The sequence below is a fragment of the Schistocerca nitens genome, chromosome 9 (genome assembly GCF_023898315.1).
Source record: "Schistocerca nitens isolate TAMUIC-IGC-003100 chromosome 9, iqSchNite1.1, whole genome shotgun sequence".
NCBI classification, from domain to species: Eukaryota; Metazoa; Arthropoda; class Insecta; order Orthoptera; family Acrididae; genus Schistocerca; species Schistocerca nitens.
In genome coordinates, this window is record NC_064622.1 from 92,884,699 (window position 1) to 92,900,292 (window position 15,594).

The 15,594-nt window shown below is 44.5% G+C and overlaps 1 protein-coding gene across 2 annotated transcripts in view; it reads right to left on the reverse strand.

Moving 5' to 3' along the window:
* Window positions 1–4,240: 4,240 nt before the first annotated feature.
* LOC126203460 (serine protease inhibitor I/II-like) overlaps window positions 4,241–15,594 on the reverse strand; it is a 50,776-nt gene continuing 39,422 nt past the window's right edge. The window contains exon 4 of one of the 2 annotated variants that reach the window (XM_049937776.1): window positions 4,241–4,459. The gene's annotated coding sequence lies outside the window, so the exon portion shown is untranslated. Of the gene's footprint in view, window positions 4,489–15,594 lie in introns of both variants that reach the window. The other variant, XM_049937777.1, reaches the window with a different exon arrangement.

The window sequence follows — 15,594 nt, forward strand, 5'->3', positions numbered from 1 at the left end:
GTTCAGGAGTAGAACTGAAATTCGAGGTGAAAATATATCAGTGATACAATTCGCTGGTGACATTGCTATCCTGAGTGAAAGTGAAGAATATTTGCGTGATCTGCTGAATGGAATGAACAATCTAATGAGTACAGAATATGGATTGATAGTAAATCAAAGAAAGTAATGAGAAGTAGTAGAAATGAGAACAGCGAGAAACTTAACATTAGAACTGATGGTCACGAAGTAGATGAAGTTAAGGAATTCTGCCACCTAGACAACGAAATAACCAATGATGGACGGAGCAAGTAGGACATCAGTTGCAGAGTAGCACTGTCGTAAGGACATTCCTGGCTAAGAGAAATCTACTAGTGTCAAATAGAGGCCTTAATTTGAGGAAGAAATTTCTGAGAATGTACGTTTGAAACACAGAACATGGACTGTGGGAAAACCGGAAAAGAAGGGAAGCGAAGAATTTGAGATATGGTGCTACAGAAGGATGTTGAAAATTAGGTGGACTGATAAGGTAAGGAATGAGGAGGTTCTGCGCAGAATCGGCGAGGAAATGAATATTTGGAAAACAGTGACAAGAAGAAGGGACAAGATGATAGGACATCTGTTAAGAGATCAAGGACATCAGGGAATAACTTCTATGATACTAGAGGGAGCTCCAGAGGGTAAAAACTGTAGAGGAAGACAGAGATTGGAATACATACAGCAAATAATTGAGGACGTGGGTTGCAAGTTCTACTCAGAGATGAAGAGGTTGCCATTGAAGAGGAATTCGTTGCAGGCCGCATCAAACAAGTCATGAGACTGATGACTCAAAATGAAAAAAAAAAAAAAGAAATTTCGTGTGAGGACCACGAAAATAAGATAAGAAAAATTAGGGCTCGTACGCTGGCATATAGATAGTCGTTTTTCACTCGCTCTGTTTGCGAGTGGCACCGGAAAGGAAATGAACAGAAATGGTACAGGGTACCCTCGGTCATACACCGTGCGTTGGCTTGCGGAGTACGAATGTAGATGTAGAAGTTTTATTACGCCAGTATGACATGGCCTTCCTTCCGAAACAACCTACTAGGAAAAGAGGGCTTGCAGTCGACCTCTGAGTTGCATAAGTAGTGGAAAACTTCAGAAAATTGTACCAGAAGCACAAACTAAAATATGACAGACGCTTCCTGTGTCCATTTATATAGTTCACAGCTATAATTAGTTACAAAAAGTTCAGAAATCGAATTCAAAGAAAACATGTATCATGTCCGAGAAATCCTAGCCTTTACATTCGTATATTTGTAAACGACACTTGGCAAAATCTCGTTTAGCGGAACCCAAAGATAACAGTATAGTTGGACGAAGCGCACTGGACTCGGAGCGAGAGGAAATAAGTCACATAAAGTATGTCAGCGAGAACAAAAAAAAAAAAAAAAACGAAAGAATGCATCCATTTGCTGATGCGTGTGAAAGTCAACGAGATATAAGACAGCTGAAAAGCTTGCAGTGATCTATCACCTTAATAGTTATTGCAGCAAAATTTGTATAACATGTGGTACTGGGAGAAAAGCTCAACGAGTTGATCGAAAGAAAAGTACCTTATTACGGTTACACATTTATCAAAAAGGAAAAATAAAAGCTAATTTTACTATAGGTGACAGGTGGTCGATATAAATTACATTTATAGAACTGACTCCAACAAACGGAACGTTGGAGAAAGAAAAATAGTATTATCCGTAATTTCTGAATAAGCGACCTGATTGTCTCTTTTTACTGCAGTCGTAGTGCATCCTCGAGCGTCTACAACGTCACGCTGCAACAGTATTACGATGAGCCTTGTGAGAGATGACTATGGTCTACGAATCTCGGTGGATACTTTTCTGCTCGTTTCCATCCATCATGGGTTAAAGATATTAAATATAACGTTATGTTACCTTTGTATTACGGCGCTTCAGGGACGTTATCACTGGCGTTAAAACTGAAGACCGCCATTACAATAACGATTGCAAAGATTCAGAACGTTGCCCCTTTGTCAGAATATTCGTGCGATTTAAGTCGTGCCAACACATCTTTAACGGTAGTATGTTAGGTTGTGGGACTGTATGCTCCAACGCTCTGCCGACCGGAGTGGCCAAGCGGTTCTAGGCGCTACAGTCTGGAACCGCGCGACCGCTACGGTCGCAGGTTCGAATCCTGCCTCGGGCATGGATGTGTGTGCTGTCCTTAGGTTAGTTAAGTTTAAGTAGTTCTGAGTTCTAGGAGACTGATGACCACAGCAGTTGACTCCCATAGTGCTCAGAACTATTTGAACCATTTATTTTGCAACGCTCTAATGTGCTTGAAATCGCGTATGTTGATACTGGTATCTGAGTTTAACTTATAAAATATTTTGGAAAGTGACAGTGGAGAATAAGTTAGAAAACAACGACTGAACAGGGGAGAAAGTTTTATATATTTATATAGTCGATATAGGTGGAAAAGTGGCGACGCTGTGTCGGATTTGCTCCGTTTTCTCTTATTCCTTTTGAGTATGAAGCCTAGGTTGGAGGCGATTTCCAACGTTAGTGGCATTTTAAGGTTTTGTCCTATGACTCAACTCCACGCCAGTCGGTGTATTTACTTTGGAGAATAAATAAGCAGTGGTCCAGTATACTCGCGTTAATATTTGCTTGTGCATTTGAGAGGATGTAACTTAGATTAAGGTGTAGCTACATCAGTAATTCATAGCAGTCAAGCGTGAATGAATTTCAAAATACAAATTAAAAATGTTATTATTTGTGCAAATTGTTGTGATGTGTAATAGCTAAACAAAAGATAACGCTCTACAGGCTAGAGGCACAAACAAAAATAGCCGCTCTCCAGAACCGAATCAGGTGTCATTGAAGTCAAATCTGTAATTTATTCACCTTTACTAAAAGAAACCAGCGCTGGTGAAAGTTTTGATGACTGTGGGTAATATGAGAACGCATAGCGCTCTGCTTATGTCGTCAATGGAGTAATAAAACAAAAAAAAATTCCAAGTGAGTTTTCCTAGAGGAATTAAGTGATTATGACTCGACGGCTGGAAGTTTAATATTTGAGGGATTTGAGATTCCTGGTCTCCATAGGCGTATCACTTACCACTTTCGAAAATATATGGGGCAAAATGTGACAGAAACTAATGCACGTATTGAATATATATATATATATATATATATATATATATATATATATATATATATATATGTGTGTGTGTGTGTGTGTGTGTGTGTGTGTGTGTGTGTGTGTGTGTGTGTGTGTGTGTGTTTGTGTGTGTGTGTGTCCAGGTCCGACAGGATTCGCGCTCTTAGAGTTCCATACAAATAATTGTGTACGAGCATATAGACAGTTAATCCAGGCCAGGAATCGGGAATTTCGACTGGCAAGACGTCAGTTCCAAGAATGGCAGGACTTTCGAGAATGTTTTAATTTTAAGAGTGAAGTCAGACAACAAATGGCAAAAGAAATATTTTTATGCATGATATAATTACAAATTAAGATATTACTGAATTTTTTCCTGTACTTGTACTGTGAAACCTTGCTTCTTGTCAACTTTCATCACTCAGGGTCAACAGTAAGTACCCGATAGGTTTTAATGACTGAGTTTGCGTGTGTCAAAATATGTGAATTAATGACCGTGTCTTTTGAGTACAATGTAATAGAAACTTACATTGATTACGCCCCCAAGGAAATGCAGACTTTAGTATGCGATATATATCTCAACTTGATACGTGTATCCGCTCCCGAGAAGGACAGACAGTCGGATAACAAATGATAAGGATTTATTTTCGTGTGGTGTGATTACAAATTAACAATTTTCGGATTTTTTTTCCTTTACTTGCAATGTGGAACCTTGCTTCTTGCCAAATTTCGTGATTCCGGGTTGACGGGAAGTTAAGCATAGATTTCATTGAGTGACTTTGCGGGTATCAAAATAAGTGACGTAAATGGCTGTATCTTTGAAATGCATTGGCTCAGAAGCTAACAGTTTAACATATGAAATCAATTTCAACTTTATACCTGTACCCGTTCCTGAGAAAAAAGTATTTCTGTCGTTGTGACAGACAGACAGACGGACAAAAAAGTAATCCTACAAGGGTTCCGCTTTTACCAGTTGAAACATGGAACCTAAAAAGCTGTTTCTCGTAGCCTCGTCACAGTGTCTCCAAAATGTTGTCGTCGTTCAACCAGAACAGGTCGTTGTTGACAGCAAATGGCAGAAAGGGAATAAATTAATAGTCCAACAGAGTTATGCTTGGCTATACTTTATTTATTTATTTATTTATTGCGACTCTGGAAACGTTATGTTCTGAGCATACACTTCAGCGTGCTACAAAGAAACACATCGCCGTACAGATCTCCCATAACTGCGACGGAAACAGGGAATGACTGCGTGAACTTCTGGCAGCACGACTGCCAACTTCTTTGGAACAACAGGTTGTTCTTGAAGATTGTGGTGCCTAGATCACTGCAGACACAATCCAGATGAAATATTATCTGTCAGTAAGGGAAAAATTATTACAAGTCGTATACATATAGACATACATATACATTAAATACAAGGAAAGAAAACATCAGAAAACATGAAATAATACGTCCGACAGCAGGGAAATTTACAGGACTGCAGAAATTAAAACTGATTTAAGTCTATGAGAGGTGTGAGAGAAGCTACGAGAATGATTTTCTTATGTACTAATGAGAATGATTTTATTGTGTACCTAAATTTTTATTTAAAAAAAAAAACAGTACTGTCCCCTTCAAAGTAGCTGCCTTCGGCAGGTAACCTCGGCGAGGTTGATATGAGTATTGGCATCGGCGCTGAAAGACTTGAAGTGGTAGAGCCTTTGGCATGGTCACATTCTTTTGAACCTTCTCCAGTCTCTCAACATGTCCTTTGGAGACTGTTCGCAATTTTGGAACTTTGATCGGTAAATAGAGGGACTGTGGAACAACAGAAATGCCTTTTGAAAATGGTGGAGTGGTAATGTAACGTGAGGTGTTCTCACGATTCAGCACCCACTTGTCTGCAATGTCCAGTCTCACTCGATTCGCCCTTTCCCCAAGCCTTTCGAAGACATCTTTGTAAAACACTTGGTTGACAGTTTGTCCTCGACGAACAGTCTCAAAGGAGCACGCAAACGTCGGTTCTTGAAGCTGAGGGTCTCCATCAGCGACGTTCATCTTTATCGTCTTCTCGGCCGTCCAAAAATTATTTGTGTAAGCGAAACACTTGTGCTGTAGGCAAGGAATGTTCCCCACAGGCCTGTTTCAACTTTTTTAAATCACGCCCTCGCGGATTCCCCAAGTTTAACACAAAGCTTGATGGCATAACGTTGCTCTAAATTCCCCTGTTCCATTTTCGTAATACGCAACAAAAACACAACTTCACTGATGGCGCTCTCAAAAAATCATGTGATGGCTGTACGAATCTGAAACTCGGGCTGCGCATCTGTAAGGGATGAACACAACGGCGTACACACATAGAAAAAAAAAAAACAGCGATGACAGATCGCTTCAATGTTGTCAGTCTGATTACTTTTCTCACACACTTGGTATGTTCGTAGTAGCTTACAGGTAAAAAAAAATTTGCTGTTTTATATTATATCAATTCACTCAATGAAGTGCACGTTTCTCTTAAACACATGTCTCATAAAACGATTTTTGCACCATATAACAATTATTCCACCCTGTAATTTATGAGGGGAGGGGGGCCCTATGTTGGGAGCACAGATTTACTTCAAACTTCGTACTCCTCTAGCAGACCATTAAAACAACATAATGTGCAAGTCATAAGGTCCACTACTCTGGAAGTTCCGAGGAAATTGCAAGAGAAGTTTCAAATGTGTATTATATCACTTATGTGTACAGGGTGGTCCATTGATAGTGACCGGGCCAAATATATCACGAAATAAGTATCAAACGAAAAAACTACAAAGAACGAAACTCGTCTATCGTGAAGGGGGAAACCAGATGGTGCTATGGTTGGCCCGCTGGATGGCGCTGCCATAGGTCAAATGGATACCAAATGCGTTTTTTTTAGATGGGAGCCCCCATTTTTATTGCATATTCGTGTAGTACTTAAAGAAATATGAATGTTTTAGTTGGACCACTTTTCTCGCTTTGTGATAGACGGCGCTGTAATAGTCACAAACGTACACTCCTGGAAATGGAAAAAAGAACACATTGACACCGGTGTGTCAGACCCACCATACTTGCTCCGGACACTGCGAGAGGGCTGTACAAGCAATGATCACACGCACGGCACAGCGGACACACCAGGAACCGCGGTGTTGGCCGTCGAATGGCGCTAGCTGCGCAGCATTTGTGCACCGCCGCCGTCAGTGTCAGCCAGTTTGCCGTGCGATACGGAGCTCCATCGCAGTCTTTAACACTGGTAACATGCCGCGACAGCGTGGACGTGAACCGTATGTGCAATTGACGGACTTTGAGCGAGGGCGTATAGTGGGCATGCGGGAGGCCGGGTGGACGTACCGCCGAATTGCTCAACACGTGGGGCGTGAGGTCTCCACAGTACATCGATGTTGTCGCCAGTGGTCGGCGGAAGGTGCACGTGCCCGTCGACCTGGGACCGGAACGGAGCGACGCACGGATGCACGCCAAGACCGTAGGATCCTACGCAGTGCCGTAGGGGACCGCACCGCCACTTCCCAGCAAATTAGGGACACTGTTGCTCCTGGGGTATCGGCGAGGACCATTCGCAACCGTCTCCATGAAGCTGGGCTACGGTCCCGCACACCGTTAGGCCGTCTTCCGCTCACGCCCCAACATCGTGCAGCCCGCCTCCAGTGGTGTCGCGACAGGCGTGAATGGAGGGACGAATGGAGACGTGTCGTCTTCAGCGATGAGAGTCGCTTCTGCCTTGGTGCCAATGATGGTCGTATGCGTGTTTGGCGCCGTGCAGGTGAGCGCCACAATCAGGACTGCATACGACCGAGGCACACAGGGCCAACATCCGGCATCATGGTGTGGGGAGCGATCTCCTACACTGGCCGTACACCACTGGTGATCGTCGAGGGGACACTGAATAGTGCACGGTAGATCCAAACCGTCATCGAACCTATCGTTCTACCATTCCTAGACCGACAAGGGAACTTGCTGTTCCAACAGGACAATGCACGTCCGCATGTATCCCGTGCCACCCAACGTGCTCTAGAAGGTGTAGGTCAACTACCCTGGCCAACAAGATCTCCGAATCTGTCCCCCATTGAGCATGTTTGGAACTGGATGAAGTGTCGTCTCACGCGGTCTGCACGTCCAGGCCGGCCGAAGTGGCCGTGAGGTTAAAGGCGCTGCAGTCTGGAACCGCAAGACCGCTACCGTCGCAGGTTCGAATCCTGCCTCGGGCATGGATGTTTGTGATGTCCTTAGGTCAGTTAGGTTTAACTAGTTCTAAGTTCTAGGGGACTAATGACCTCAGCAGTTGAGTCCCATAGTGCTCAGAGCCATTTTTTTGCACGTCCAGCACGAACGCTGGTCCAACTGAGGCGCCAGGTGGAAATGGCATGGCAAGCCGTTCCACAGGACTACATCCAGCATCTCTACGATCGTCTCCATGGGAGAATAGCAGCCTGCATTGCTGCGAAAGGTGGATATACACTGTACTAGTGCCGACATTGTGCATGCTCTGTTGCCTGTGTCTATGTGCCTGTGGTTCTGTCAGTGTGATCATGTGATGTATCTGACCCCAGGAATGTGTCAATAAAGTTTCCCCTTCCTGGGACAATGAATTCACGGTGTTCTTATTTCAATTTCCAGGAGTGTATAAATACGTGGTATCACGTAACATTTCGCCAGTGCGGACGGTATTTGCTTCGTCATATATTACCCGTGTTAAAATGGACCGTTTACCAATTGCTGGAAAGGTCGATATCGTGTTGATGTATGGCTATTGTGATCAAAATGCCCAACGGGTGTGTGCTATGTATGCTGCTCGGTATCCTGGACAACATCATTCAAGTGTTCGGACCGTTCGCTTGATAGTTACGTTATTTAAGGAAACAGGAAATGTTCAGCCACATGTGAAACGTGAACCACGACCTGCAACAAATGATGATGCCCAAGTAGGTGTTTTAGCTCCTGTCGCGGCTAATCCGCACATCAGTAGCAGACAATTTGCGCGACAATCGGAAATCTAAAAAAAGTCGTTGCTGAGAATGCTATATCAACATCGATTGCAGCCGTACCACGTTTCTAAGCACCAGCAATTGCATGGCGACGGCTTTGAACGTCGTGTTCAGTTCTGCCACTGGGCATAAGAGAAATTACGGGACGATGACAGATTTTTTGCACGCGTTCTATTTAGCGACGAAGCGTCATTCACCAACAGCGGTAACGTAAACCGACATAATATGCACTATTGGGCAACGGAAAATCCACGATGGCTGCGACAAGTGGAACATCAGCGACCTTGGCGAGTTAATGTATGGTGCGGCATTACGGGAGGAAGGATAATTGGCCCCCATTTTGTCGATGACAATGTAAATGGTCCAATGCAATGTATGCTGATTTCCTACGTAATGTTCTACCGATGTTACTACAAGATTTTTCACAGCATGAAAGAATGGCGATGTACTTCCAACATGATGGATGTCTGGCACATAGCTCGCGTGCGATTGAAGCAGTATTGAATAGCATATTTCGTGACATGTGGATTGGTCGTCGAAGCACCATACCATGGCCCGCACGTTCACCGGATCTGATGTCCCCGGATTTCTTTCTGTGGGGAAAGTTGAACGATATTTGCTGTCATGATCCACCGACAACGCCTGACAACATGCGTGAGCGCATTGTCAATGCATGTTCAAACATCACGGAAGGCGAACTACTCGCTGTTGAGAGGAATATCGTTAGATGTATTGCCAAATGCATTGAGGTTGACGGACATCATTTTGAGCATTTATTGCATTAATGTGGCATTTACAGGTAATGACGCTGTAATAGCATGCCTTCTCAGAAATGATAAGTTCACAAAGGTACATGTATCACATTGGAACAACCGAAATAAAATGTTAAAACGTACCTATTTTCGGTATTTTAATTTAAAAAACCTTCGTGTTAGCAACTGTTCGTCTAAAATTGTGAGCCATATGTTTGTGATTATTACAGGAACATCTATCACAAAGCGAAAAAAGTGGTCCAACTAAAACATCCATATTTCTTTACGTACTACACGAATATGTAATAAAAAATGGGGGTACCTATTTTAAAAAAACCAAGTTGATATCCGTTTGACCTATGGCAGCACCATCTAGCGGGCGAACCATAGCGCCATCTGGTTTCCCCCTTCAAGCTAGAAAAGTTTCGTTCTTTGCTGTTTTTTTGTTTGACGCTTATTTCGTCGGATATTTGGCCCGGTCACGATCAATGGACCACCCTGTATATTCGTAGGTCCCGGCCGTTATACACTCCTGGAAATTGAAATAAGAACACCGTGAATTCATTGTCCCAGGAAGGGGAAACTTTATTGACACATTCCTGGGGTCAGATACATCATATGATCACACTGACAGAACCACAGGCACATAGACACAGGCAACAGAGCATGCACAATGTCGGCACTAGTACAGTGTATATCCACCTTTCGCAGCAATGCAGGCTGCTATTCTCCCATGGAGACGATCGTAGAGATGCTGGATGTAGTCCTGTGGAACGGCTTGCCATGCCATTTCCACCTGGCGCCTCAGTTGGACCAGCGTTCGTGCTGGACGTGCAGACCGCGTGAGACGACGCTTCATCCAGTCCCAAACATGCTCAATGGGGGACAGATCTGGAGATCTTGCTGGCCAGGGTAGTTGACTTACACCTTCTAGAGCACGTTGGGTGGCACGGGATACATGCGGACGTGCATTGTCCTGTTGGAACAGCAAGTTCCCTTGCCGGTCTAGGAATGGTAGAACGATGGGTTCGATGACGGTTTGGATCTACCGTGCACTATTCAGTGTCCCCTCGACGATCACCAGTGGTGTACGGCCAGTGTAGGAGATCGCTCCCCACACCATGATGCCGGGTGTTGGCCCTGTGTGCCTCGGTCGTATGCAGTCCTGATTGTGGCGCTCACCTGCATGGCGCCAAACACGCATACGACCATTGTTGGCACCAAGGCAGAAGCGACTCTCATCGCTGAAGACGACACGTCTCCATTCGTCCCTCCATTCACGCCTGTCGCGACACCACTGGAGGCGGGCTGCACGATGTTGGGGCGTGAGCGGAAGACGGCCTAACGGTGTGCGGGACCGTAGCCCAGCTTCATGGAGACGGTTGCGAATGGTCCTCGCCGATACCCCAGGAGCAACAGTGTCCCTAATTTGCTGGGAAGTGGCGGTGCGGTCCCCTACGGCACTGCGTAGGATCCTACGGTCTTGGCGTGCATCCGTGCGTCGCTGCGGTCCGGTCCCAGGTCGACGGGCACGTGCACCTTCCGCCGACCACTGGCGACAACATCGATGTACTGTGGAGACCTCACGCCCCACGTGTTGAGCAATTCGGCGGTACGTCCACCCGGCCTCCCGCATGCCCACTATACGCCCTCGCTCAAAGTCCGTCAACTGCACATACGGTTCACGTCCACGCTGTCGCGGCATGCTACCAGTGTTAAAGACTGCGATGGAGCTCCGTATGCCACGGCAAACTGGCTGACACTGACGGCGGCGGTGCACAAATGCTGCGCAGCTAGCGCCATTCGACGGCCAACACCGCGGTTCCTGGTGTGTCCGCTGTGCCGTGCGTGTGATCATTGCTTGTACAGCCCTCTCGCAGTGTCCGGAGCAAGTATGGTGGGTCTGACACACCGGTGTCAATGTGTTCTTTTTTCCATTTCCAGGAGTGTAGATCATGGCAGTAAAGTGGTTGGCTTATGAGCTTCGTAGGATGACTGTGTATCACGTTAGTGTTCGGCACCCGCTCAAACATAATTTTAATCTATATTTTTTCATCACTGGTTGTATTATTTTATTTCTATGACACCTGAGAGGTAATATAATTAAAAAAACGACACGTATGTGCATGAAGTTTTAGTGAATTTCCTGTTATTTAACTACTTACTACTTTTAATCAAATTTAATTATTATAACAAATATATTTGTAACCGTCGACAAGTAAACGAAGAAATGGATACATGTTTCCTGACAATGTATGCCTGTCGTGATTTGCGAAATCCCTTGTACATGCAGTCTGGTAAGGTACCCGAAACTACACACATCAAAAGAAGTTTTGCGTCACCTCGGTTCCTAGAGTCCCGGAACCTGTACAGAAAATTGAAATATCAACATAATCATCATTTCCGCAGTTTCTATTGCTCATGAAAACCACATAATGTATGTTGTACGACCATACAGCGAGACCTTCAGATTGCTGTACACATCGGTGCCTCTAATACACAGTAGCACGTCATCTTGCAGTGATGCATGCCTGTATTCGTCGTAGCATACTATCCAACCCCCCCTTGAACCATGGACCTTGCCGTTGGTTAGGAGGCTTGCGTGCCTCAGCGATACAGATGGCCTTACCGTAGGTGCAACAACAACGGAGGGGTATCTGTTGAGAGGCCAGACAAACATGTGGTTCCTGAAGAGGGGCAGCAGCCTTTTCAGTAGTTGCAGGGGCAACAGTCTGGATGATTGACTGATCTGGCCTTGTAACATTAACCAAAACGGCCTTGCTGTACTGGTACTGCGAACGGCTGAAAGCAAGGGGAAACTACGGCCGTAATTTTTCCCGAGGAAATGCAGCTTTACTGTATGATTAAATGATAATGGCGTCCTCTTGGGTAAAATATTCCGGAGGTAAAATAGTCCCCCATTCGGATCTCCGGGAGCGGACTACTCAAGAGGACGTCGTCATCAGGAGAAAGAAAACTGGTGTTCTACGGATCGGAGCGTGGAATGTCAGATCCCTTAATCGGGCAGGTAGGTTAGAAAATTTAAAAAGGGAAATGGATAGGTTAAAGTTAGATATAGTGGGAATTAGTGAAGTTCGGTGGCAGGCGGAACAAGACTTTTGGTCAGGTGATTACAGGGTTATAAATACAAAATCAAATAGGAGTAATGCAGGAGTAGGTTTAATAATGAATAAGAAAATAGGAGTGCGCGTTAGCTACTACAAACAGTATAGTGAACGCATTATTGTGGCCAAGATAGACACAAAGTCCATGCCTACTACAGTAGTACAAGTTTATATGCCAACTAGCTCTGCAGATGATGAAGAAATAGATGAAATGTATGACGAGATAAAAGAAATTATTCAGGTAGTGAAGGGAGACGAAAATTTAATAGTCATGGGTGACTGGAATTCGTCAGTAGGAAAAGCGAGAGAAGGAAACGTAGTAGGTGAATATGGATTGGGGTGAAGAAATGAAAGAGGAAGCCGCCTTGTAGAATTTTGCACAGAGCATGACTTAATCATAGCTAACACCTGGTTCAAGAATCATAAAAGAAGGTTGTATACCTGGAAGAATCCTGGAGATACTAAGAGGTATCAGAAAGATTATATAATGGTAAGACAGAGATTTAGGAACCAGGTTTTAAATTGTAAGACATTTCCAGGGGCAGATGTGGATTCTGACCACAATCTATTGGTTATGAACTGCAGATTGAAACTGAAGAAACTGCAAAAAGGTGGGAATTTAAGGAGATGGGACCTGGATAAACTGAAAGAACCAGAGGTTGTAGAGAGTTTCAGGGAGAGCATAAGGGAACAACTGACAGGAATGGGGGAAGGAAATACAATAGAAGAAGAATGGGTAGCTCTGAGGGATGAAGTAGTGAAGGCAGCAGAGGATCAAGTAGGTAAAAAGACGAGGGCTATTAGAAATACTTGGGTAACACAAGAAATATTGAATTTAAATGATGAAAGGAGAAAATATAAAAACGCAGTAAATGAAGCAAGCAAAAGGGAATACAAACGTCTCAAAAATGAGATCGACAGGAAGTGCAAAATGGCTAAGCAGGGATGGCTAAAGGACAAATGTAAGGATGTAGAGGTTTATCTCACGAGGGGTAAGACAGATACTGCCTACAGGAAAATTAAAGAGACCTTTGGAGAAAAGAGAGCCACTTGTATGAATATCAAGAACTCAGATGGCAACCCAGTCCTAAGCAAAGAAGGGAAGGCAGAAAGGTGGAAGGAGTATATAGAGGGTTTATACAAGGGCGATGTGCTTGAGGACAATATTGTGGAAATGGAAGAGGATGTAGATGAAGACGAAATGGGAGATAAGATACTGCGTGAAGAGTTTGACAGAGCACTGAAAGACCTGAGTCGAAACAAGGCCCCGGGAGTAGACAACATTCCATTAGATCTACTGATGGCCGTGGGAGAGCCAGTCATGACAAAACTCTACCATCTGGTGAGCAAGATGTATGAGACAGGCAAAATACCCTCAGACTTCAAGAAGAATATAATAATTCCAATCCCAAAGAAAGCAGGTGTTGACAGATGTGAAAATTACCGAACTATCAGTTTAATAAGTCACAGCTGCAAAATACTACCGCGAATTCTTTACAGACGAATGGAAAAACTGGTAGAAGCGGACCTCGGGGAAGATCAGTTTGGATTCCGTAGAAATGTTGGAACACGTGAGGCAATACTAACCTTACGACATATCTTAGAAGAAAGATTAAGAAAAGGCAAACCTACGTTCCTAGCATTTGTAGACTTAGAGAAAGCTTTTGACAATGTTAACTGGAATACTCTCTTTCAAATTCTGAAGGTGGCAGGGGTAAAATACAGGGAGCGAAAGGCTATTTACAATTTGTACAGAAACCAGATGGCAGTTATAAGAGTCGAGGGGCATGAAAGGGAAGCAGTGGTTGGGAAAGGAGTGAGACAGGGTTCTAGCCTCTCCCCGATGTTATTCAATATGTATATTGAGCAAGCAGTAAAGGAAACAAAAGAAAAATTCGGAGTAGGTATTAAAATTCATGGAGAAGAAGTAAAAACTTTGAGGTTCGCCGATGACATTGTAATTCTGTCAGAGACAGCAAAGGACTTGGAAGAGCAGTTGAACGGAATGGACAGTGTCTTGAAAGGAGGATATAAGATGAACATCAACTAAACCAAAACGAGGATAATGGAATGTAGTCAAATTAAATCGGGTGATGTTGAGGGAATTAGATTAGGAAATGAGACACTTAAAGTAGTAAAGGAGTTTTGCTATTTAGGGAGTAAAATAACTGATGATGGTCGAAGTAGAGAGGATATAAAATGTAGACTGGCAATGGCAAGGAAATCGTTTCTGAAGAAGAGAAATTTGTTAACGTCGAGTATAAAGTATTTGTATGGAGTGTAGCCATGTATGGAAGTGAAACATGGACGATAACTAGTTTGGACAAGAAGAGAATAGAAGCTTTCGAAATGTGGTGCTACAGAAGAATGCTGAAGATAAGGTGGGTAGATCACGTAACTAATGAGGAGGTATTGAATAGGATTGGGGAGAAGAGAAGTTTGTGGCACAACTTGACTAGAAGAAGGGATCGGTTGGTAGGACATGTTTTGAGGCATCAAGGGATCACAAATTTAACATTGGAGGGCAGCGTGGAGGGTAAAAATCGTAGAGGGAGACCAAGAGATGAATACACTAAGCAGATTCAGAAGGATGTAGGTTGCAGTAGGTACTGGGAGATGAAGAAGCTTGCACAGGATAGATTAGCATGGACAGCTGCATCAAACCAGTCTCAGGACTGAAGACCACCACAACAACAACAATATACTATCCACAAGTTCATCAAGGCACTATTGGTCCAGATTGTCCCACTACTCAATGGTGATTCGCCTTAGATCGCTCAGAGTGGTTGGTGGGTCACGTCGGCCATAAACCGCCCTTTTCAATCTATCCCAGGCATGTTCGATGGGGTTCATGTCTGCAGAACATGCTGGCCACTCTAGTCGAGCGATGCCGTTAACCTGAAGGAAGTCATTCACAAGATGTGCACGATGGGGGCGTGAATTGTCGTCCATGAAGGCGAATGCCTGCCAATATGCTGTCGATATGGTTGCACTGTCAGTCGGAGGATGGTATTCACGTATCGTAAAGCCATTACGGCGTCTGCCATGACCACCAGCGGCTTACGTCGGCTACATACAATGCCACAACAAAACATCAGGGAACCTCCAACTAGCTGCACTCGCTGGACGGTGTGTCTAAGGCGTTGAGCCTGACCGGGTTGCCTCGAAACACGTCTCCGACGATTGTCTGGTTGAAGGCATATGCGACACTCATCTATGAAGAGAACGTGATGCCAATCCTGAGCGGTCCATTCGGCATGTTGCTGGGCCCATCTGTACTGCGCTGCATGATGTCATGGTTGTAAAGATGGAGCTCGCCATGGACGTCGGGAGTCAAGTGTCCCATCATTCAGCCTATTGCGCACAGTTTGAGTCGTAACACGACGCCCTGTGGCAGCACGACAAGCATTATTCAACATGGAGGCGTTGCTGTCAGGGTTCCTCCTAGCCATAACCCATAGTTAGCCGTCATCCATTGCAGAAGTAGCCGCTGGGCGGCGCCGGCCAGAGTGGCCGTGCGGTTCTAGGCTCTACAGTCTGGAGCCGAGCGACCGCTACGGTCGTAGGTTCGAATCCTGCCTC